This window comes from Aythya ferina, assembly GCF_964211825.1.
Source record: "Aythya ferina genome assembly, chromosome: 14".
Classification (NCBI taxonomy): Eukaryota; Metazoa; Chordata; class Aves; order Anseriformes; family Anatidae; genus Aythya; species Aythya ferina.
Genome location: NC_140312.1, coordinates 11825483 through 11842045, shown reverse-complemented (window position 1 = coordinate 11842045; position 16563 = coordinate 11825483). Strand labels below are relative to the sequence as shown.

At 52.9% G+C, this 16563-nt stretch overlaps 1 protein-coding gene and 1 pseudogene across 2 annotated transcripts in view; both read right to left on the bottom strand.

Moving 5' to 3' along the window:
* The window catches only part of LOC311444612 (protocadherin alpha-C2-like), a 147905-nt gene that overhangs the window by 85579 nt on the left and 45763 nt on the right, over nucleotides 1–16563 (bottom strand). The window lies entirely within an intron of this gene.
* LOC311444383 (protocadherin alpha-3 pseudogene) lies at nucleotides 5934–15428 on the bottom strand (annotated as a pseudogene). The gene is made up of 3 exons: nucleotides 12884–15428; nucleotides 12271–12315; nucleotides 5934–6059 (listed from the first exon to the last, which is right to left on the bottom strand). The product of its transcript is annotated as a protocadherin alpha-3 pseudogene (transcript).

The following is a 16563-nucleotide window of genomic DNA, read 5'->3' as shown; positions in this document are numbered from 1 at the left end:
GGATATTTTTGTGCCTTCCCTTAACGACTCCTTCCCCGACTAGGCTACGAAGGAAAAGCATCCGTGACATTTCTTTCTGAAGTTAAGACTAATATATATTTATAAAAGAAATCCCGACATATTTCCTGCCAGTGTATGTCTACAGCAAATCTCGTTCAGATCTTCATTAATGCAGTCAGAGAAATTAAGAGAAACCATACGAAAGCCAAATGATCGGCATTAAGAGATTCCACATCGCCCTTAACCATAGTTAAACGAGCTGTGGTTTTGTATCCTTTTACACCGTTGACTCAATGAATGATTGAATCAACTCAACAAGTTGATTCAATTTAAACTAGAGGATTCTTCTCTAGGAGATCGCGGTTTGCTTCTCCTGCTTTCTATCACATCCGTGTGAATAAAAGAAAATTTAAGGAAAGACAATGACTGTTGTACAGCCCTGGAATAAGCCTCGCTCATAAACAAATGAAGGCAGCTCATACATACTCAAGATGATACCATCCATTCTCTGCTTTATATGCATAAGCTTCCAGATGTGACCAAAGGAGTTTACAAACACAATCCCCATCACATACACACAGAACTCGAAGTCCCTACTAAGAGATCTAAAACAGATGCAGGAAGGAAACAGAAATTTGAGGGACTCGGTCACAATTTTTTATGGATTTATTTTTTATGGATAAGCCACTCTTACGATTTTCTGTTTCTTTAAATGACACAAACTTTTCAGCTTTCTTTACTGGATTTCGGTACACCTATCAGCAACATTTTTGTCAATTCCACACCAGGGTCGGCAATTTTATTTTTTGTAGTCCTCTGCCTACGAGTAGTAGAAAGCCCAACAGAATACGAGTTATCAAAAGAAATTGTCAATATCTATGGGAATTATCCAAATGCATGTCTTCAGCAAAATGAATGCATAACAAGAAGAATGATACCAAAGTACTGTTTCTTCTTACTGCTCCGACAGCCCAACGGACCATGTTTTTAAACTAAAATGAAAATTAAATCAGATATAAGAGACCTACAGGCTTCCCCATGGAAGTTGTATACAGTTTCTAACATCAACCAAGAAACCCTAATATTTCATCACACAGAGTGTTTTGGAGCTGGTCTGGATGAGGACAAATGACCAGTGCCATCAGTGAACGGCCAGGATAACATTATTATCGCTTTGATAATGACATTAAAACAACACGGTAAGTAAACAATCACTGTCTACATAGGGAAATCAATCTCCAAAACTGCTAGAGAACTTCTCTCTAGCTCTATCAGCGTTTCCCAACTTCTTCTAGTCTATAGTCGGGAAAAGCAAAACTTTTCATCCTATCATCTCTCCACTACTTAATATTGCATATAGAAACATGATCTTCAACTTTTCCTTCAGTCACTCTTCCTTTTCTGACCAATGGCAACAGAACGATTTTCGACCTTATTTCTCACGGTGCTTTTCTGAGGAGCATAGTGAAGAACAGAGGCCACAACACCCTGAGAGTGGGGTCAGGTCCTAGTGAGAGGCATGGTGAGGCCAGAAAAAAGCACTCCCTCGAACAGTTCTCCATGCATCCAATCTCTCATTTCTCCCTACTTTTTAATGCATATTCGGGGGCAGAACAAAATCCACCAACACTATCCAGAACTTCCAAAAACTTTTCTGTCCTGCACCACACCCCATATTTCTCAGTTCATGAAGTTCAGCTCCCTAATGTTACCAAGGCCGTACCTTTACCAACCAGCAAATACCAAGTCCGAAAAATCCCTACCAATCATTGATGCATATGGAACACTTAATAAAACTCAGTGCATATACAGCAATTCATAAAAACAAGTTTCAAAAAAGCAGATTTAAAAAATAATGACTACTCAGCTTACAGTCACCCCAAGGGAGCCACCAACCTCCTCAGCATGCCCACACGGGTCTTTCTACAGGTTAAAGGATCCAAATACAGGAAAATAAGAGTGGCTAATTAATCAGCATCGAGCATTCATTCACATACAGGTGCTACCACGATGGCAAATGTTTAAACAAAGGCTTCGCAGAAACATCTAGAGCACTGAAACCACATTAAGGGGACGAAAAAGTATTCCTGTACCACTCGCAGAATGAGAAGGAATGGAAGAAGGCCATGTGACAAGTGGAGGATTCCCCTTGTCACATCAATCACAAATTTTCTTCTGCTTCTCCCCATTCACAGCAGACTTCTGTAGAAAATAAAATTGGGAAAGGAAAAAGGAAAGCACCCTTGCGCACCCATGTCTTTCTCAGAAATAACAGAAGTAACGATCATGTGAGCATTCATATACTGGTACTAATACGATGGCAACTGACCAAACAAGGGCTTCATAGAACCATCTACAGCGCTGAAACCACATCAAGGGGAAGAAAAGACATTCCTGTATGACTCGCAGAATGAGAAAGAACAGACAAAGGGCAGAAAGAAAAGAGAGCAACAAGAGCAACGAGACAATGATAGAAAGGTACAGTGGGGCTGGGAGGCACCTTTCCCTCCAACAGCTCTCCAGGCTGAATTAAAGCATCCAATGTCTCATTTCTCCCTACTTTTCAACACACTTCCAGAGGCAGAACATTCTCCGCCACTTCTACCAACCTTTCTATCCCTCATCTCACTGCATATTACCGGGTTCATGTAGATCAGCTTCCTAAAATTACCAAAGAACACCACCTCGTGAGAGACTCACAGACAAAAAAAAAAGCCATAGACCGCATTGCCGCATACAGCTGCAACATTCATAAAACCTACTATATTCCAGCAGATTTTAAAAATAAGAAATACTCTGATGGCACTCATCCGGAGGAGCCACCAAGCTCCTCGGCACACACAAATGGGTCTTTCTGCAGGTTAAAGAATTCTAATACAGGGAAAATGAAAGAGTGGCTACTTCATACCATCAGCATTTGATGCCGTACAATGGCAAAAAACATCTTACAAAACAAGGAATACGCGTCAGCACAAAGTCACCCAGGAAAAAGAATAGAGCTATGCGAATTCTACTAAACATTCACATAAGCATACACAGAACGCAAAACAGTCGAGCACTCGCTTTTAGAACAAGAAATACGCGTATCTAAAGTGAAAACCAAGGCTACATCCAGAAGCACTAAATGGCTCGCAATCTCCTTGTAAAATTCCTTCCACATCCACATCGTTTCAATGACCATCGTGCCATGAAATATCATCGGAAGACAAAACAGAAGACCTGGTAAAGAAAAATAAATAAAAAAAACACAACAAGGGGCAACCTACCGTGCCTGAGGAGTACGGGGAGAGCGAAGGTCCCTTCTCGGCAGAACCGTTTTCTGCCGCGGGGCCGGGCGGCGGCGGGCAGTTGGGGCTGAAAACCATCAGGTCGCTCTTGCCCGCGCCGTCCGCCACGCACAGGCTCCGGCTCTGGCGCTGCGAGTACGACCAGCTGCCCACCTCGCTGGCGCACACCAGCGTCGCCGGCCCGGGCCCCGCCAGCACGGCCGCCCGCGGCGCCCAGCGCGACGCCCCGTACAGCACCACCGCCAGCAGGAACAGGCTCGACACCGCGCAGATGGCCACCACCAGCCACACGTTCGTCGCCGCCGCCGCCGCGCCGCCCTCCGCGCCCGCCGCCGGCCGCAGCCCCGCCCCCGACGACGACGATGCTGACAGCGCCGCCTCGGCGCCCTCCACCAGCGACACGCTCAGCGTGGCCGTGGCCGAGCGCGACGGCTCCCCGTGGTCCCGCACCACGATCAGCAGCCTCTGCCGCGGGCCGTCCGCCTCCTCCAGCGCCCGCGCCGTGCTCACCTCGCCGCTGTACAGCCCCACGCGGAACGGGCCCTTGCCCCGCGGCTCCCACAGCTCGTAGCGCAGCCACGCGTTGTAGCCCGAGTCCGCGTCCACCGCGCGGATCTTCGCCACCACCTGCCCCGCCGGCGCCCCCCACGCCGCCCACGCCCACAGCGACCCCGGCGCCGACCCCGGCGCCGACGCCTCGCCCGCAGCCCAGGGCCCCGGCCCGCCGCCGGCAGGCGGGAGCAGCGCCGGCGCGTTGTCGTTCTCGTCCACCACGAACAGCTGCACCGTGGCGTTGCCGCACAGCGGCGGCTCGCCCGCGTCCACCGCACGCACCTCGAACTGCAGCACCTGCAGCTCCTCGTAGTCCAGGGGCCGCAGCGCCCACAGCCGCCCGCTCTCCGCGTCCACCGACACGTAGCTCGACGCCGGACGCCACCCCGCGCCCGACCCCGCGCCCGACCCCGCGCCCGCGCCCGCGCCGCCCTCCGCCACCGAGTAGCTCACGCGCCCGTTGCCCGCCTCGTCCGGGTCCCGCGCCCACAGCCGCGCCAGCTCCGCGCCCGCCGCGTTGTTCTCCCGCGCCAGCACCGTGTACACGGCCTGCGCGAACGCCGGCGCGTTGTCGTTCACGTCCGACACCGGCACCCGCAGCCCGCGGCTGGCGCGCAGCGGCGGCGCCCCGCCGTCCTCCGCCCGCACCTCCACCTCGTACTCCGACACCCGCTCCCGGTCCAGCGCCTCCCGCAGCACCAGCGAGTACGAGCCCGCGAACGTCGCCACCAGCCCGAACGGCGCCGGCGGCCACACCGCGCAGCGCACCCGCCCGTTCGCCCCCGAGTCCCGGTCCGACACGCTCAGCAGCGCCACCACCGTCCCCACCGACGCGTCCTCGGGCACCGGCACCGACAGCGACGTCACCCACACCTCGGGCGCGTTGTCGTTCACGTCCAACACCTCCAGCTCCACGCTGCAGTGTCCTGACAACGGCGGAACGCCCTTGTCTCTCGCCTCGACCTCCAGGTCGTACGACTGAACATCCTCGAAATCTAGTTGTCCTGCAGTCCTCATTTCCCCTGATAGTCTGTCAATTATGAACAAATCCTTTAATTTATCAGGAACTGCCTCGCTAAAGCCATAAGAGAGTTCCTGGTTAATTCCCTCGTCCTTATCTGTCGCCTTTAGATGCAGAAACACAGTTCCTGGCGGTGCACTCTCCAGGAGCCGAACCTTATAGTTTGACTGGTTGAACTGGGGCGCATTGTCGTTTGCATCCAGTACCGACACCAACAGCTCCACCGTGCCCGTCAGCGACGGCCTGCCCCCGTCACTCGCCGTCAGCACCAGACGGTGCTCGGCCAACGACTCGCGGTCCAGAGATTTCACTAAGACGAGGGCTACCGAATGTTTGTTCTCGCCTTTGGATTTCACGTCCAGAGCAAAGTGCTCGCTGGGGCTGAGGGTATAGGAGAGCTGCGCGTTGGCTCCGATATCCGCATCCGACGCGCCCTCCAGCGGGAAGCGGGACCCCGGCAGCGACGATTCCGCGATGCTGAGGTTTTTGGTGGCGGCGGGGAAGAGCGGCGCATTGTCGTTGATGTCGGTGACCTCCACCTCCACGTGGAAGACGCGCAGCGGCCGCTCCAGCAGCACCTCCAGGCGCAGGGCGCAGGGCGCGCTCTTCCCGCACAGCTCCTCCCGGTCCAGCCGCGAGCTCACCACCAGCGCCCCGCTCGCCCCCCTCACCTCCACGCTCGCCCGCCGGCCCTGCGCCACCAGCCGCAGCCGCCGCGCCTCCGCCTCGCCCGCCTCCAGGCCCAGGTCCTGCGCCAGCCGCCCCATCACCGTGCCGCCCTTGGCTTCCTCCGGCACCGAGTAGCGCACCTGCCCGCCGCCCAGCGCCCAGGCCGCCTGCAGCACCAGCACCCGCACCACGGCCCGCACGCACACCACCATGGCCGCCGCCGCCGACCGCGCCCCGCACGACTCCCAACGCCGCCCGGCACCGTCCCCCGCCCCGCCGCCGACTCGCGCTCCGCCGACCTAGCCCGTCCGGAGCATCCCTCTCATCCGGGCTCACTCCGCCGCCCGCCCGCTGACGGTAGCCGTGACACACACTCGGGGTGGAGCCGCCGCCTTCTTGATGGCTCACGCCGCCTTCTCGGCCGACAGCGGCACCTTGTGTCCGATCGCGGCTCCTTCTCCCGCCAGCGCTTTCCTCCCGCGGCAGCTCTCCGAAGGATGGGACGTGGCCGCTCCCGCCCGGCCAATACGCTCCGGGAATTCCCACCAGAAGGTTTTCGCAGAAAACGTCTCTGACGGCAGTCTTCTTTTTCTTTCTTTTTTTCTTTTTGTATTTTTGTTTTCTTTTTCCTTAAGGCCCTGTAATTGACTTATACTTACCAAAATGTTTCCTAAATGCCTCCATTAACCCAGGAATCACACCTGGGAAGATCTTCACTCAATACACCCTCCTCCTCCACTTCTGGTCTCCTGATTTGGTTTTCCCTACGTGTTTCTGATGAGGTGTAACTCGGCCTCCTTCTTTCATGCTTTCTCTGCAAAGAGAGTTCAGCTGTTTCCTCTACAGAAGAAGACAATAGTCTCAGGTCTCCATCCATGGAAAGAACACATGTTCACATGGAAATAGTTTTTTGACTAGTGCAGCAACGCTGAAAACAAGCAGATAATGCTTTCTTTGGCGAGGCTTTATGACAGCCTTTTGAGATATAGGTCCAACCTAAGAATCCATCAATGCATAGAAATTCTGAAGACTTCCAACTCCATCGCTGACTCCCCAGTCCCCCATGCCAGTCTAAATGTAACTCATATGGCATAAATCCTCCCAGAAAAGAGAAATAGCACAAGGAAACAGAGCTCTCTACAACTCTTTATGTACCTTAGTAATGCATTCCCTGGGAGTTTCGTCTCTCACTTGGAGCTGCACAATAAATAGCAAGTTCTTACCTTTTTAGGCAGGCAGGTGCTCACAGGGCAGCCTTTCAATGAGTCCGTTACCAATAGCAACAAGCCCTTGCAGGATGCCCCTCAGTAGTACTCAGCCACACATCGTGGAACAAAGGACAACACAGAAGGGTTTCACCACTGCTCTCTCAAGGTATAGCTTGTCTGACATCCTATCCCCATGCCCCCACCGACCCACTGAGATGAATACTTCAGGGACCATTCCCTACACAATTACTGATGCTTGCTGCTATCCCTACCACAAAGGCCAAGCAGCAACATGAAACAGAATTTCACACAGTAGCCAGCTGCTGGGTCTAGCACAGAAACACCAGTGTCATAACATCAGATCAAAGCAAAACAAAGACGCCAAATGCTAACCAAATGCTACCAATTATGACAAACATGTCTGTGATAGTCCATCTTTAAATACACCAGTATCCACATGGCTAGTATAAAGTTATTGATTCATTCCTGGGTCTCCATTTTCAGGAGTTTTAAGGGATATTTTGGGGGACCACTGACCATGATTTCAGCGAAATGGAACTAGACAAACAAGCAGGTTTTCTCCAGCCTTAAGCTTAAATCACAGCTTGTATTGCCAGTGTTCTTGTATCCACTTCTACGAAGAAGGAAACAAAAATTAAACTTGAACCCTCATGGTGTAATTGCCAGGCAAACCTTATCTTAAGCAACTGCAGGAAAGCTACCCATCGTCATGCCAAGGGGCACAAATTATGAAATCAAACAGTTAACAATATTTGGTGGAGTGGCTCTTACGATTCCCAACACATCTCAGAAAGGCAAGTTTAGGGGGAATTGGGAGTTTCAAGTGTCATTCCAGTTCCTATTCATATGATCACCATAACACGCACACATACACACAGAAACACAAAATAATCCTTTTTTTAAAAAGTATTCTCAGGGAAGAAAAAAGAAAGCAATACAAAAGCTCCTTCTGCGAGGTGGACGGAATTTGCAGAGTCAGGACTAATTATTGAGTTGTTTTTACTTATGTACTCAGTCACTCAAAATGCAGACCTCCATCAGTGCATCTTGTCTAACAGAGCTATATCACTGCATGCTTTTCACACCTACCATAGTTCATGCTCTTCTGCCCTTAAGTACCTTGTATTATAAAGTGCATGTACCCCTTGCTTGCAAAGGGGTAACATGAAACATTTCTCCTATCTTTTCCATGTCCACAACAAATCTGTAGTATTTCATAAATCTATTTATGTGTGGTGGCTTCATCCAGCTGCACCACACCACAACCACTCTCTCACTCCCCCTCCCCAAAGGCTAAGGGGCGGAAAACAAAATGGAAAGGGATCAAGGGCTGAGATAAGGATAGGGACACCACTCAATAATTATCATGGGCAAAACAGCATAGGGAGATTAGAGAAATTTATTACCTATTACCAGCAAGTTGGACAAATGTGAAACAAAGAAAACAAACTAAGAACATCTTCCCCCCATCTACCCTCTTTCACCATTCTACCCTATTCCTCTTGCCACCCCTCAAGCAGCATAGGGGAGCAAAGAATGGGGTTGCAGTCAGTCTATGGTACTTTGCCTCCACCACTCCTTCACAGTCACTCTCTGCTCCTGCTCCAACATGGGGTCTTTCCCACAGGATGTGGTTCTTCCCAAACTGATCCTGTCTGGGCTTCCCACAGGAAGCAGCTCTTCAAAAACTGCTCCAAGTATGGGTCCATACCACTGCTCCAACATAGGTCCCCCACGGGCAGCAGCCCCTGCCAGACCAGCTGCTCCTGTATGGGCTCCTCTCCATGTGCTACAGCTCTGGCCCAAAGTCCGCTCTGGTGGGGTTTCTTCACGGGCCGCAGCCTTCATGAGGTCATATCCACTTGCTCCACCGTAGGCTCCTCCATGAGCTGCAGTGTGGAAATGTGCTCCACTGTGGTACACCATGTGCTGAAGGGGAACAACCTGCTCCATCATACCATAGGGGAACTTCTGCTCCACAGGCCACAGGGGAACTTCTGCTCCAGCACCTGGAGCACCTCTTCCCCTCCTTCTTCACTGACCTTGGTGTCTGTAAGGCTTTTTCTCATTCCACACTCTCCAAGCCGCAGTTGCACAGCAGCTCTTTTCCGTTTCTTAAATCTGCCCTCACAGAGGCATACACAGCATCATTGTTGCATTAAAGGGTGTAGCCAATAAGCCATTATAAGTCCAGTCATATTCAGGGTACTGAACTATCACAATTATGGATGCACAAATAATGTAGCACATGCTCACTCTAGTCGCATTCTATGAACAGCCACATCCACACTTAAAGAATTGAATGAGGTTGCGTTCAATGAGAACTATCACAGCTAGGTTCAATGCAATCTAGTGCAATTTATTAAAGAAGCAGGTACATAGGTTCTTTCGATTGCCTGCAATCAATTCACTGTCTTCAAAGCACATTCAAATGCCAAAAGTATGAGTAACACAGCCTGGTTATTAATGCATTAAAAAGCACAAAGACTCTATAGAGATTTCTAAGTTTCCAAGGGAGGCACTTGGTATAACCAACTGTTCAAATCTTACCCAAAGGCGTCCCAGTGCAGGGCAGAAGAGGGACTCAGCCTGTCAACTGATTCCAGAAGTTACAATGTTATGTTCCGTCACATCCCCTCTCTCTTAAACCAGTTTATATTATTTTCTATATTTTAGGTGGAGCTTGAGTGACTCTGGTCATGCATATATTGGTTATGATTAGTGGAAAGTTTTCTTGCTTTTGTTTAAACCGCAGAATTGCAGAATTGTAGGGGTTGGAAGGAACCTCAAGAGATCATTGGGTCCAACCCCCATGCCAAAGCAGGTTCCCTAGAGCAGGTTGTCCAGGTAGGTGTCCAGATGGGCCTTGAATATCTCCAGAGAAAGAGACTCCACAACCTCCCTGGCCAGCCTGTTCCAGTGCCCTGTCACCCTCACCATGAAGTTCTTTCGCATGTTGGTGCAGAACTTCCTGTGATCCATTTTGTGGCCATTGCCCCTTGTCCTGTCCCCACAAACCACTGAAAAGAGGTTGGCCAAATCCCTCTGTCTCCCACATTTAAGATACTTGTAAACATTAATAAGATCCTCTCTCAGTCTTCTCTTCTCAGGGCTGATCAGACAGGTCTCTCAGCCTTTCCTCATAGAGGAGATGCTCCAGGCCCCGCATCATCTTTGTGGTCCTCCACTGGACTCTTTCCAGAAGATACCTGCCTTTTTGGTACTGGGGAGCCCAGAACTGGACACAGTACTCCAGGTGAGGCCTGACCAGGGCAGAATAGAGAGGAAGGATCACCTCCCTTGACCTGCTGGCCACGCTCCTTTCGATGAACAAAAGGTATAGACTCTGAGAAATTCAGAGAGCATGCTCAGTGAGGGGTGGTTGCACTTTGGAGGCAGGTACCTTTTGAGACGAAGATGTGTTTTGGTATTATAATGATATTACAATGAGCAAAGTTCACTAGAGTACAGCGCTTTGTCAGAAACACAACAGGTCATTGGCTCAGGGTAGCAAATGTGCAGTTTATCAGTCTCAGCATGCACAAGAACAACCAAGTTCCCATCTTGTCACAGAGCCTAGCCGCAGCATCTTCACTCTGCTTTACACTCCATACTGTTCCTTAGAGTCAGCACACCAGGTCCCCTAATGTGATTAACATCTAAGGTGGGAGGCCTAGTAAACGTTTAGGTAGTGCAGCTACGCTCCATCCTTCTTCATCTGAAGAAGTTTATAGCTTCTTCAGTGCTGTACATTTTCTTTGAAATGTGAATATCTGTTTAATTTCCAAGTCACCTTAGGCAATTATTCCACAATCCCTTACTGGCTCAGATCTGGACAGTGGTGGGTCCCTTTTGAGCCAGCTAACATGGGGCAGCTTCTGGATTCTTCTCACAGAGGATAGCACTGCAGTCCTCCCGTACCAAACCTTGCCAAGTAAACACAATATATTATGCCACACAAGACCAACAAAGAAGAGCTTGGAGTAACAACCATGCTCACCTTGCATAATCACTAAGACAGAGGAGAATCCAAGAGGAGGAGGACAGAGTACTGATCAAGAAAAGGCTTAAAACCAGCACTTTGTAGCAGCCAGAAGAAAAGGGGCATTAGAACTGGGATACCAGCATGACAGAAAAGCATATACAAGTGAAGACACTCCATACAAGATGAAGGGAAGCTCTAAGAGTTATGATTAACTACACAGATGGCAGGAAGACCAAAGCTGAGAGCTTGACCAAGATGATAAGGTCAATACTGCAGATGGGAAGAGAATTCTGCCAGGACATGTGACACTTAAGGCCTCCTTCAGGGGTCTCAAAAACTCATGGTAAGTGATATTACAAACATTGCAAGACCTATTAACCCATGCAACTGAGTAAATAAACAGGGCACCTGCCAAGAACTACAGACAGAGTTTATGACACAGACGACCTGGGTGGGTAAATGGAAGATTTTCCATTTTTTTGCATTTTCCATTTTTCCACACCACCAAGCCGAGCAGATGAGGAAAACAATGTTGCCCCAAAAGTGACTGTGCTTAAACTGCAACCAAGCATTTAAGGGTATGAAATGACATCTTTTGCATAGAGAAAACAGTGACATAGATATGTCAACTCTATCTTCAGTGCCAATCAAAAGGGTAAGACTTATGATAACACAGAACAAAACAATCTCTTTCATTCCTCTTGAAAGAAAGGCCAAGTTGACTTTCAAATACAACATTGTATGTAAGCTATTTCCACCCTAATTAAATTCTGTACAAATGAGAAGACCAGGAAGACTTTCAGAGAATGCCAACATGATGACCAAAGCAGGTTCTCTTTGAGGGACACTTTCCTGTTTTCAAACAGAAAACACTGAAATGGCATACGGAATAAGCATTCAAAAGCAGGAGAACTATGAAGAATGAGAGGAAACAAAGATATGAAGAACTAGACTGGAGAACAAACCCAAGAAAACACATGCAACTTCCAACATATCTGTCTTTTAGGATGGTCTCAAGTTGAGGATTCCACTTGTCACATCAATCACAAATTTTCCTCTACTTCTCCCCATTCACAGCAGACTTCTGTAGAAAATAAAATTGGGAAAGGAAAAAGGAAAGCGTCCTTGCGCACCCATGTCTTTCTCAGAAATAACAGAAGTAACGATCATGTGAGCATTCATATACTGGTACTAATACGATGGCAACTGACCAAACAAACAAGGGCTTCATAGAACCACCTACAGCGCTGAAACCACATTAAGGGGAAGAAAAGACATTCCTGTATGACTCGCAGAATGAGAAAGAACAGACAAAGGGCAGAAGAGAAAAGACAGCAAACAAGAGCAACGAGACAATGATAGAAAGGTACAGTGGGGCTGGGAGGCACCCTTCCCTCCAACAGCTCTCCAGGCTGAATTAAAGCATCCAATGTCTCATTTCTCCCTACTTTTCAACACACTTCCAGAGGCAGAACATTCTCCGCCACTTCTACCAACCTTTCTATCCCTCATCACACTGCATATTACCGGGTTCATGTAGATCAGCTTCCTAAAATTACCAAAGAACACCACCTCGTGAGAGACCCACACACACAAAAAAAAGGCATAGACCACATTGGCGCATACAGCTGCAATATTCATAAAACCTACTATATTCCAGCAGATTTTAAAAATAAGAAATACTCTGATGGCACTCATCCGGAGGAGCCACCAAGCTCCTCGGCACACACAAACGGGTCTTTCTGCAGGATAAAGAATTCTAATACAGGGAAAATGAAAGAGTGGCTAATTCATACCATCAGCATTCGATTCCGTACAATGGCAAAAAACATCTTACAAAACTAGGAATTCGCGTCAGCACAAAGTCACCCAGGAAAAAGAATAGAGCTATGCGAATTCTACTAAGCATTCACATAAGCATAAGCAGAACGGAAAATAGTCGAGCACTCGATTTTAGAACAACAAATACGCGCGTCTAAAGCGAAATCCAAGGGTACATCCAGAAGCACTAAATGGCTCGCAATCTCCTTGTAAAATTCCTTCCACATCCACATCGTTTCAATGACCATCGTGCCATGAAATATCATCGGAAAAATGAAGAGAAGTACCAAAAATAAAATAAAAACAAGGGGCAACCTACCGTGCCTGAGGAGTACGGGGAGAGCGAAGGTCCCTTCTCGGCAGAACCGTTTTCTGCCGCGGGGCCGGGCGGCGGCGGGCAGTTGGGGCTGAAAACCATCAGGTCGCTCTTGCCCGCGCCGTCCGCCACGCACAGGCTCCGGCTCTGGCGCTGCGAGTACGACCAGCTGCCCACCTCGCTGGCGCACACCAGCGTCGCCGGCCCGGGCCCCGCCAGCACGGCCGCCCGCGGCGCCCAGCGCGACGCCCCGTACAGCACCACCGCCAGCAGGAACAGGCTCGACACCGCGCAGATGGCCACCACCAGCCACACGTTCGTCGCCGCCGCCGCCGCCGCCGCCGCCGCGCCGCCCTCCGCGCCCGCCGCCGGCCGCAGCCCCGCCCCCGTCGACGACGCCGCCGCCGACAGCGCCGCCTCGGCGCCCTCCACCAGCGACACGCTCAGCGTGGCCGTGGCCGAGCGCGACGGCTCCCCGTGGTCCCGCACCACGATCAGCAGCCTCTGCTGCGGGCCGTCCGCCTCCTCCAGCGCCCGCGCCGTGCTCACCTCGCCGCTGTACAGCCCCACGCGGAACGGGCCCTTGCCCCGCGGCTCCCACAGCTCGTAGCGCAGCCACGCGTTGTAGCCCGAGTCCGCGTCCACCGCGCGGATCTTCGCCACCACCTGCCCCGCCGGCGCCCCCCACGCCGCCCACGCCCACAGCGACCCCGGCGCCGACCCCGGCGCCGACGCCTCGCCCGCAGCCCAGGGCCCCGGCCCGCCGCCGGCAGGCGGGAGCAGCGCCGGCGCGTTGTCGTTCTCGTCCACCACGAACAGCTGCACCGTGGCGTTGCCGCACAGCGGCGGTTCGCCCGCGTCCACCGCACGCACCTCGAACTGCAGCACCTGCAGCTCCTCGTAGTCCAGGGGCCGCAGCGCCCACAGCCGCCCGCTCTCCGCGTCCACCGACACGTAGCTCGACGCCGGACGCCACCCCGACCCCGACCCCGCGCCCGACCCCGCGCCCGACCCCGCGCCCGACCCCGCGCCCGCGCCGCCCTCCGCCACCGAGTAGCTCACGCGCCCGTTGCCCGCCTCGTCCGGGTCCCGCGCCCACAGCCGCGCCAGCTCCGCGCCCGCCGCGTTGTTCTCCCGCGCCAGCACCGTGTACACGGCCTGCGCGAACGCCGGCGCGTTGTCGTTCACGTCCGACACCGGCACCCGCAGCCCGCGGCTGGCGCGCAGCGGCGGCGCCCCGCCGTCCTCCGCCCGCACCTCCACCTCGTACTCCGACACCCGCTCCCGGTCCAGCGCCTCCCGCAGCACCAGCGAGTACGAGCCCGCGAACGTCGCCACCAGCCCGAACGGCGCCGGCGGCCACACCGCGCAGCGCACCCGCCCGTTCGCCCCCGAGTCCCGGTCCGACACGCTCAGCAGCGCCACCACCGTCCCCACCGACGCGTCCTCGGGCACCGGCACCGACAGCGACGTCACCCACACCTCGGGCGCGTTGTCGTTCACGTCCAGCACCTCTAGCATCACGCCACAGTGCCCTGATAAAGGCGGAACTCCCATGTCTCTCGCTTCGATTTGCAACTCGTATAAGCGCACTTCTTCAAAGTCCAGGGGGCCCTGGACACGGATCTCTCCCGTCCTCGGATCAATGCCGAAGACATCTCTCTTGGCAGCAGGAAGTGAACTGACGATGCTGAACGAGAACTCCTGATTAATTCCTTCGTCCGGGTCTGTAGCGCCCACCCGAGTCACTAATGTTCCCTCTGCCGCGTTCTCCGGCAGCCGCACTTTATACACGGACTGGTTGAACTGGGGCGCGTTGTCGTTTGCATCTAGCACCGACACCACCAGCTCCACCGTGCCCGTCAGCGACGGCCTGCCCCCGTCACTCGCCGTCAACACCAGACGGTGCTCGGCCAACGACTCGCGGTCCAGACCTTTCGTCAGCACCAGGAACAGCGACTTCATATTTTCATCTGACGATTTCGTATCCAAAGCGAAGTGCTCGCTGGGACTGAGGGTATAGGAGAGCTGCGCGTTGGCTCCGATGTCCGCATCCGACGCGCCCTCCAGCGGGAAACGGGATCCTGGCAGCGACGATTCCGCGATGCTGAGGTTTTTGGTGGCGGTGGGGAAGAGCGGCGCATTGTCGTTGATGTCGGTGACCTCCACCTCCACGTGGAAGACGCGCAGCGGCCGCTCCAGCAGCACCTCCAGGCGCAGGGCGCAGGGCGCGCTCTTCCCGCACAGCTCCTCCCGGTCCAGCCGCGAGCTCACCACCAGCGCCCCGCTCGCCCCGCTCACCTCCACGCTCGCCCGCCGGCCCTGCGCCACCAGCCGCAGCCGCCGCGCCTCCGCCTCGCCCGCCTCCAGGCCCAGGTCCTGCGCCAGCCGCCCCACCACCGTGCCGCCCTTGGCTTCCTCCGGCACCGAGTAGCGCACCTGCCCGCCGCCCAGCGCCCAGGCCGCCTGCAGCACCAGCACCCGCACCACGGCCCGCACGCACACCACCATGGCCGCCGCCGCCGCCCGCGCCCCGCACGGCTCCCAACGCCGCCGCCGCCGCTCTCCTGCCCGCCCCGCGCCGCTCCCCCCGCGCGCACAGCCGCCCTTCCCGCCGCCCCGGGGCGGAGCCGCCCTCCCGCCGCTCCCGCGCCGTTCCTGAGCCTGCAGCGACACCGTGTGCTCCGACGCCTCACTCGCGCCCCTTTTCGACAGCGCGCCAGCGACACCGACACCGACACCGCCGCGCGGGACACGACACCCCCGCCACTCGCGGGACACGCCACGCCCACGGCGCCGACACCGACACCCACCCCAGCACAGCCCGAGACAGCAGCGACAACCGGGGGGCAAGAGCCCCGCTGCGCCGCGCTCCACACGCCGCTCCCTGCACACCGACTGGCTCCTCCCAGCCCTTGCTTGTTTCCTTTCCCGTCTTTCTCCTCCTTTAATTCTCCTCCATTGCTTCTCCTCTTGCTTGTTTTTCTGCTTGCTTCTTGCTTGCATGCTTTCTTCTGCATGCATACTTCATTCCTTCTTTCTCTCTTTTCCTTCTCGCACTTTTTTCCTTCTCTCACTTTTTTCCTTCTTTCACTTCTTTCCTTCTTTCTGAACCTTATTTCCTTCTTCACGTATCTTCATTATTTCTCTCTGTTCCCATATTATTCCGTTATTTTATTTTTTCATTCGATTTTCGAATTCGATTCATTTCTTCCTTTTTAATTCCTATGTTGCTTCGTTTTTTCTTTTACTTCCTTTCAGTCTTCCTTGCAGTCTTGAGCAGCGTGTGTGCTCCACATGGCACTCCTCGCACATCGACAGGCTGACAGCCCTGCATGCATTACGCCGACGGAGGCTCCTCCTTGATTCTTTTCTTGCTTGCTTGTTTCCTTCCTTTCTTTCTCTTCTCTCTCCTCCTTTGATTCTCCTCCATTCTCTCTCTTGCTTGCTTTCCTGCTTGCTTCTTCCTTGCCTGCGTTCTTCTGGACATCTTTTCTTTTTTCACTTCTTTCCTTCTTTCTGCAACTTCATCCCTTCTTGATATACCTTCATTGTTTCTCTTTTCCATCGTTATTCCTTTGTTTATTTCTTAATTCGATTAAACATCTTATTTTTCCCTTTTCTTTCTATGTTCCTTTCTTTTTTTCTTTTATTTTCTTTCAGTCTTTCAATTCCTTCTTTCA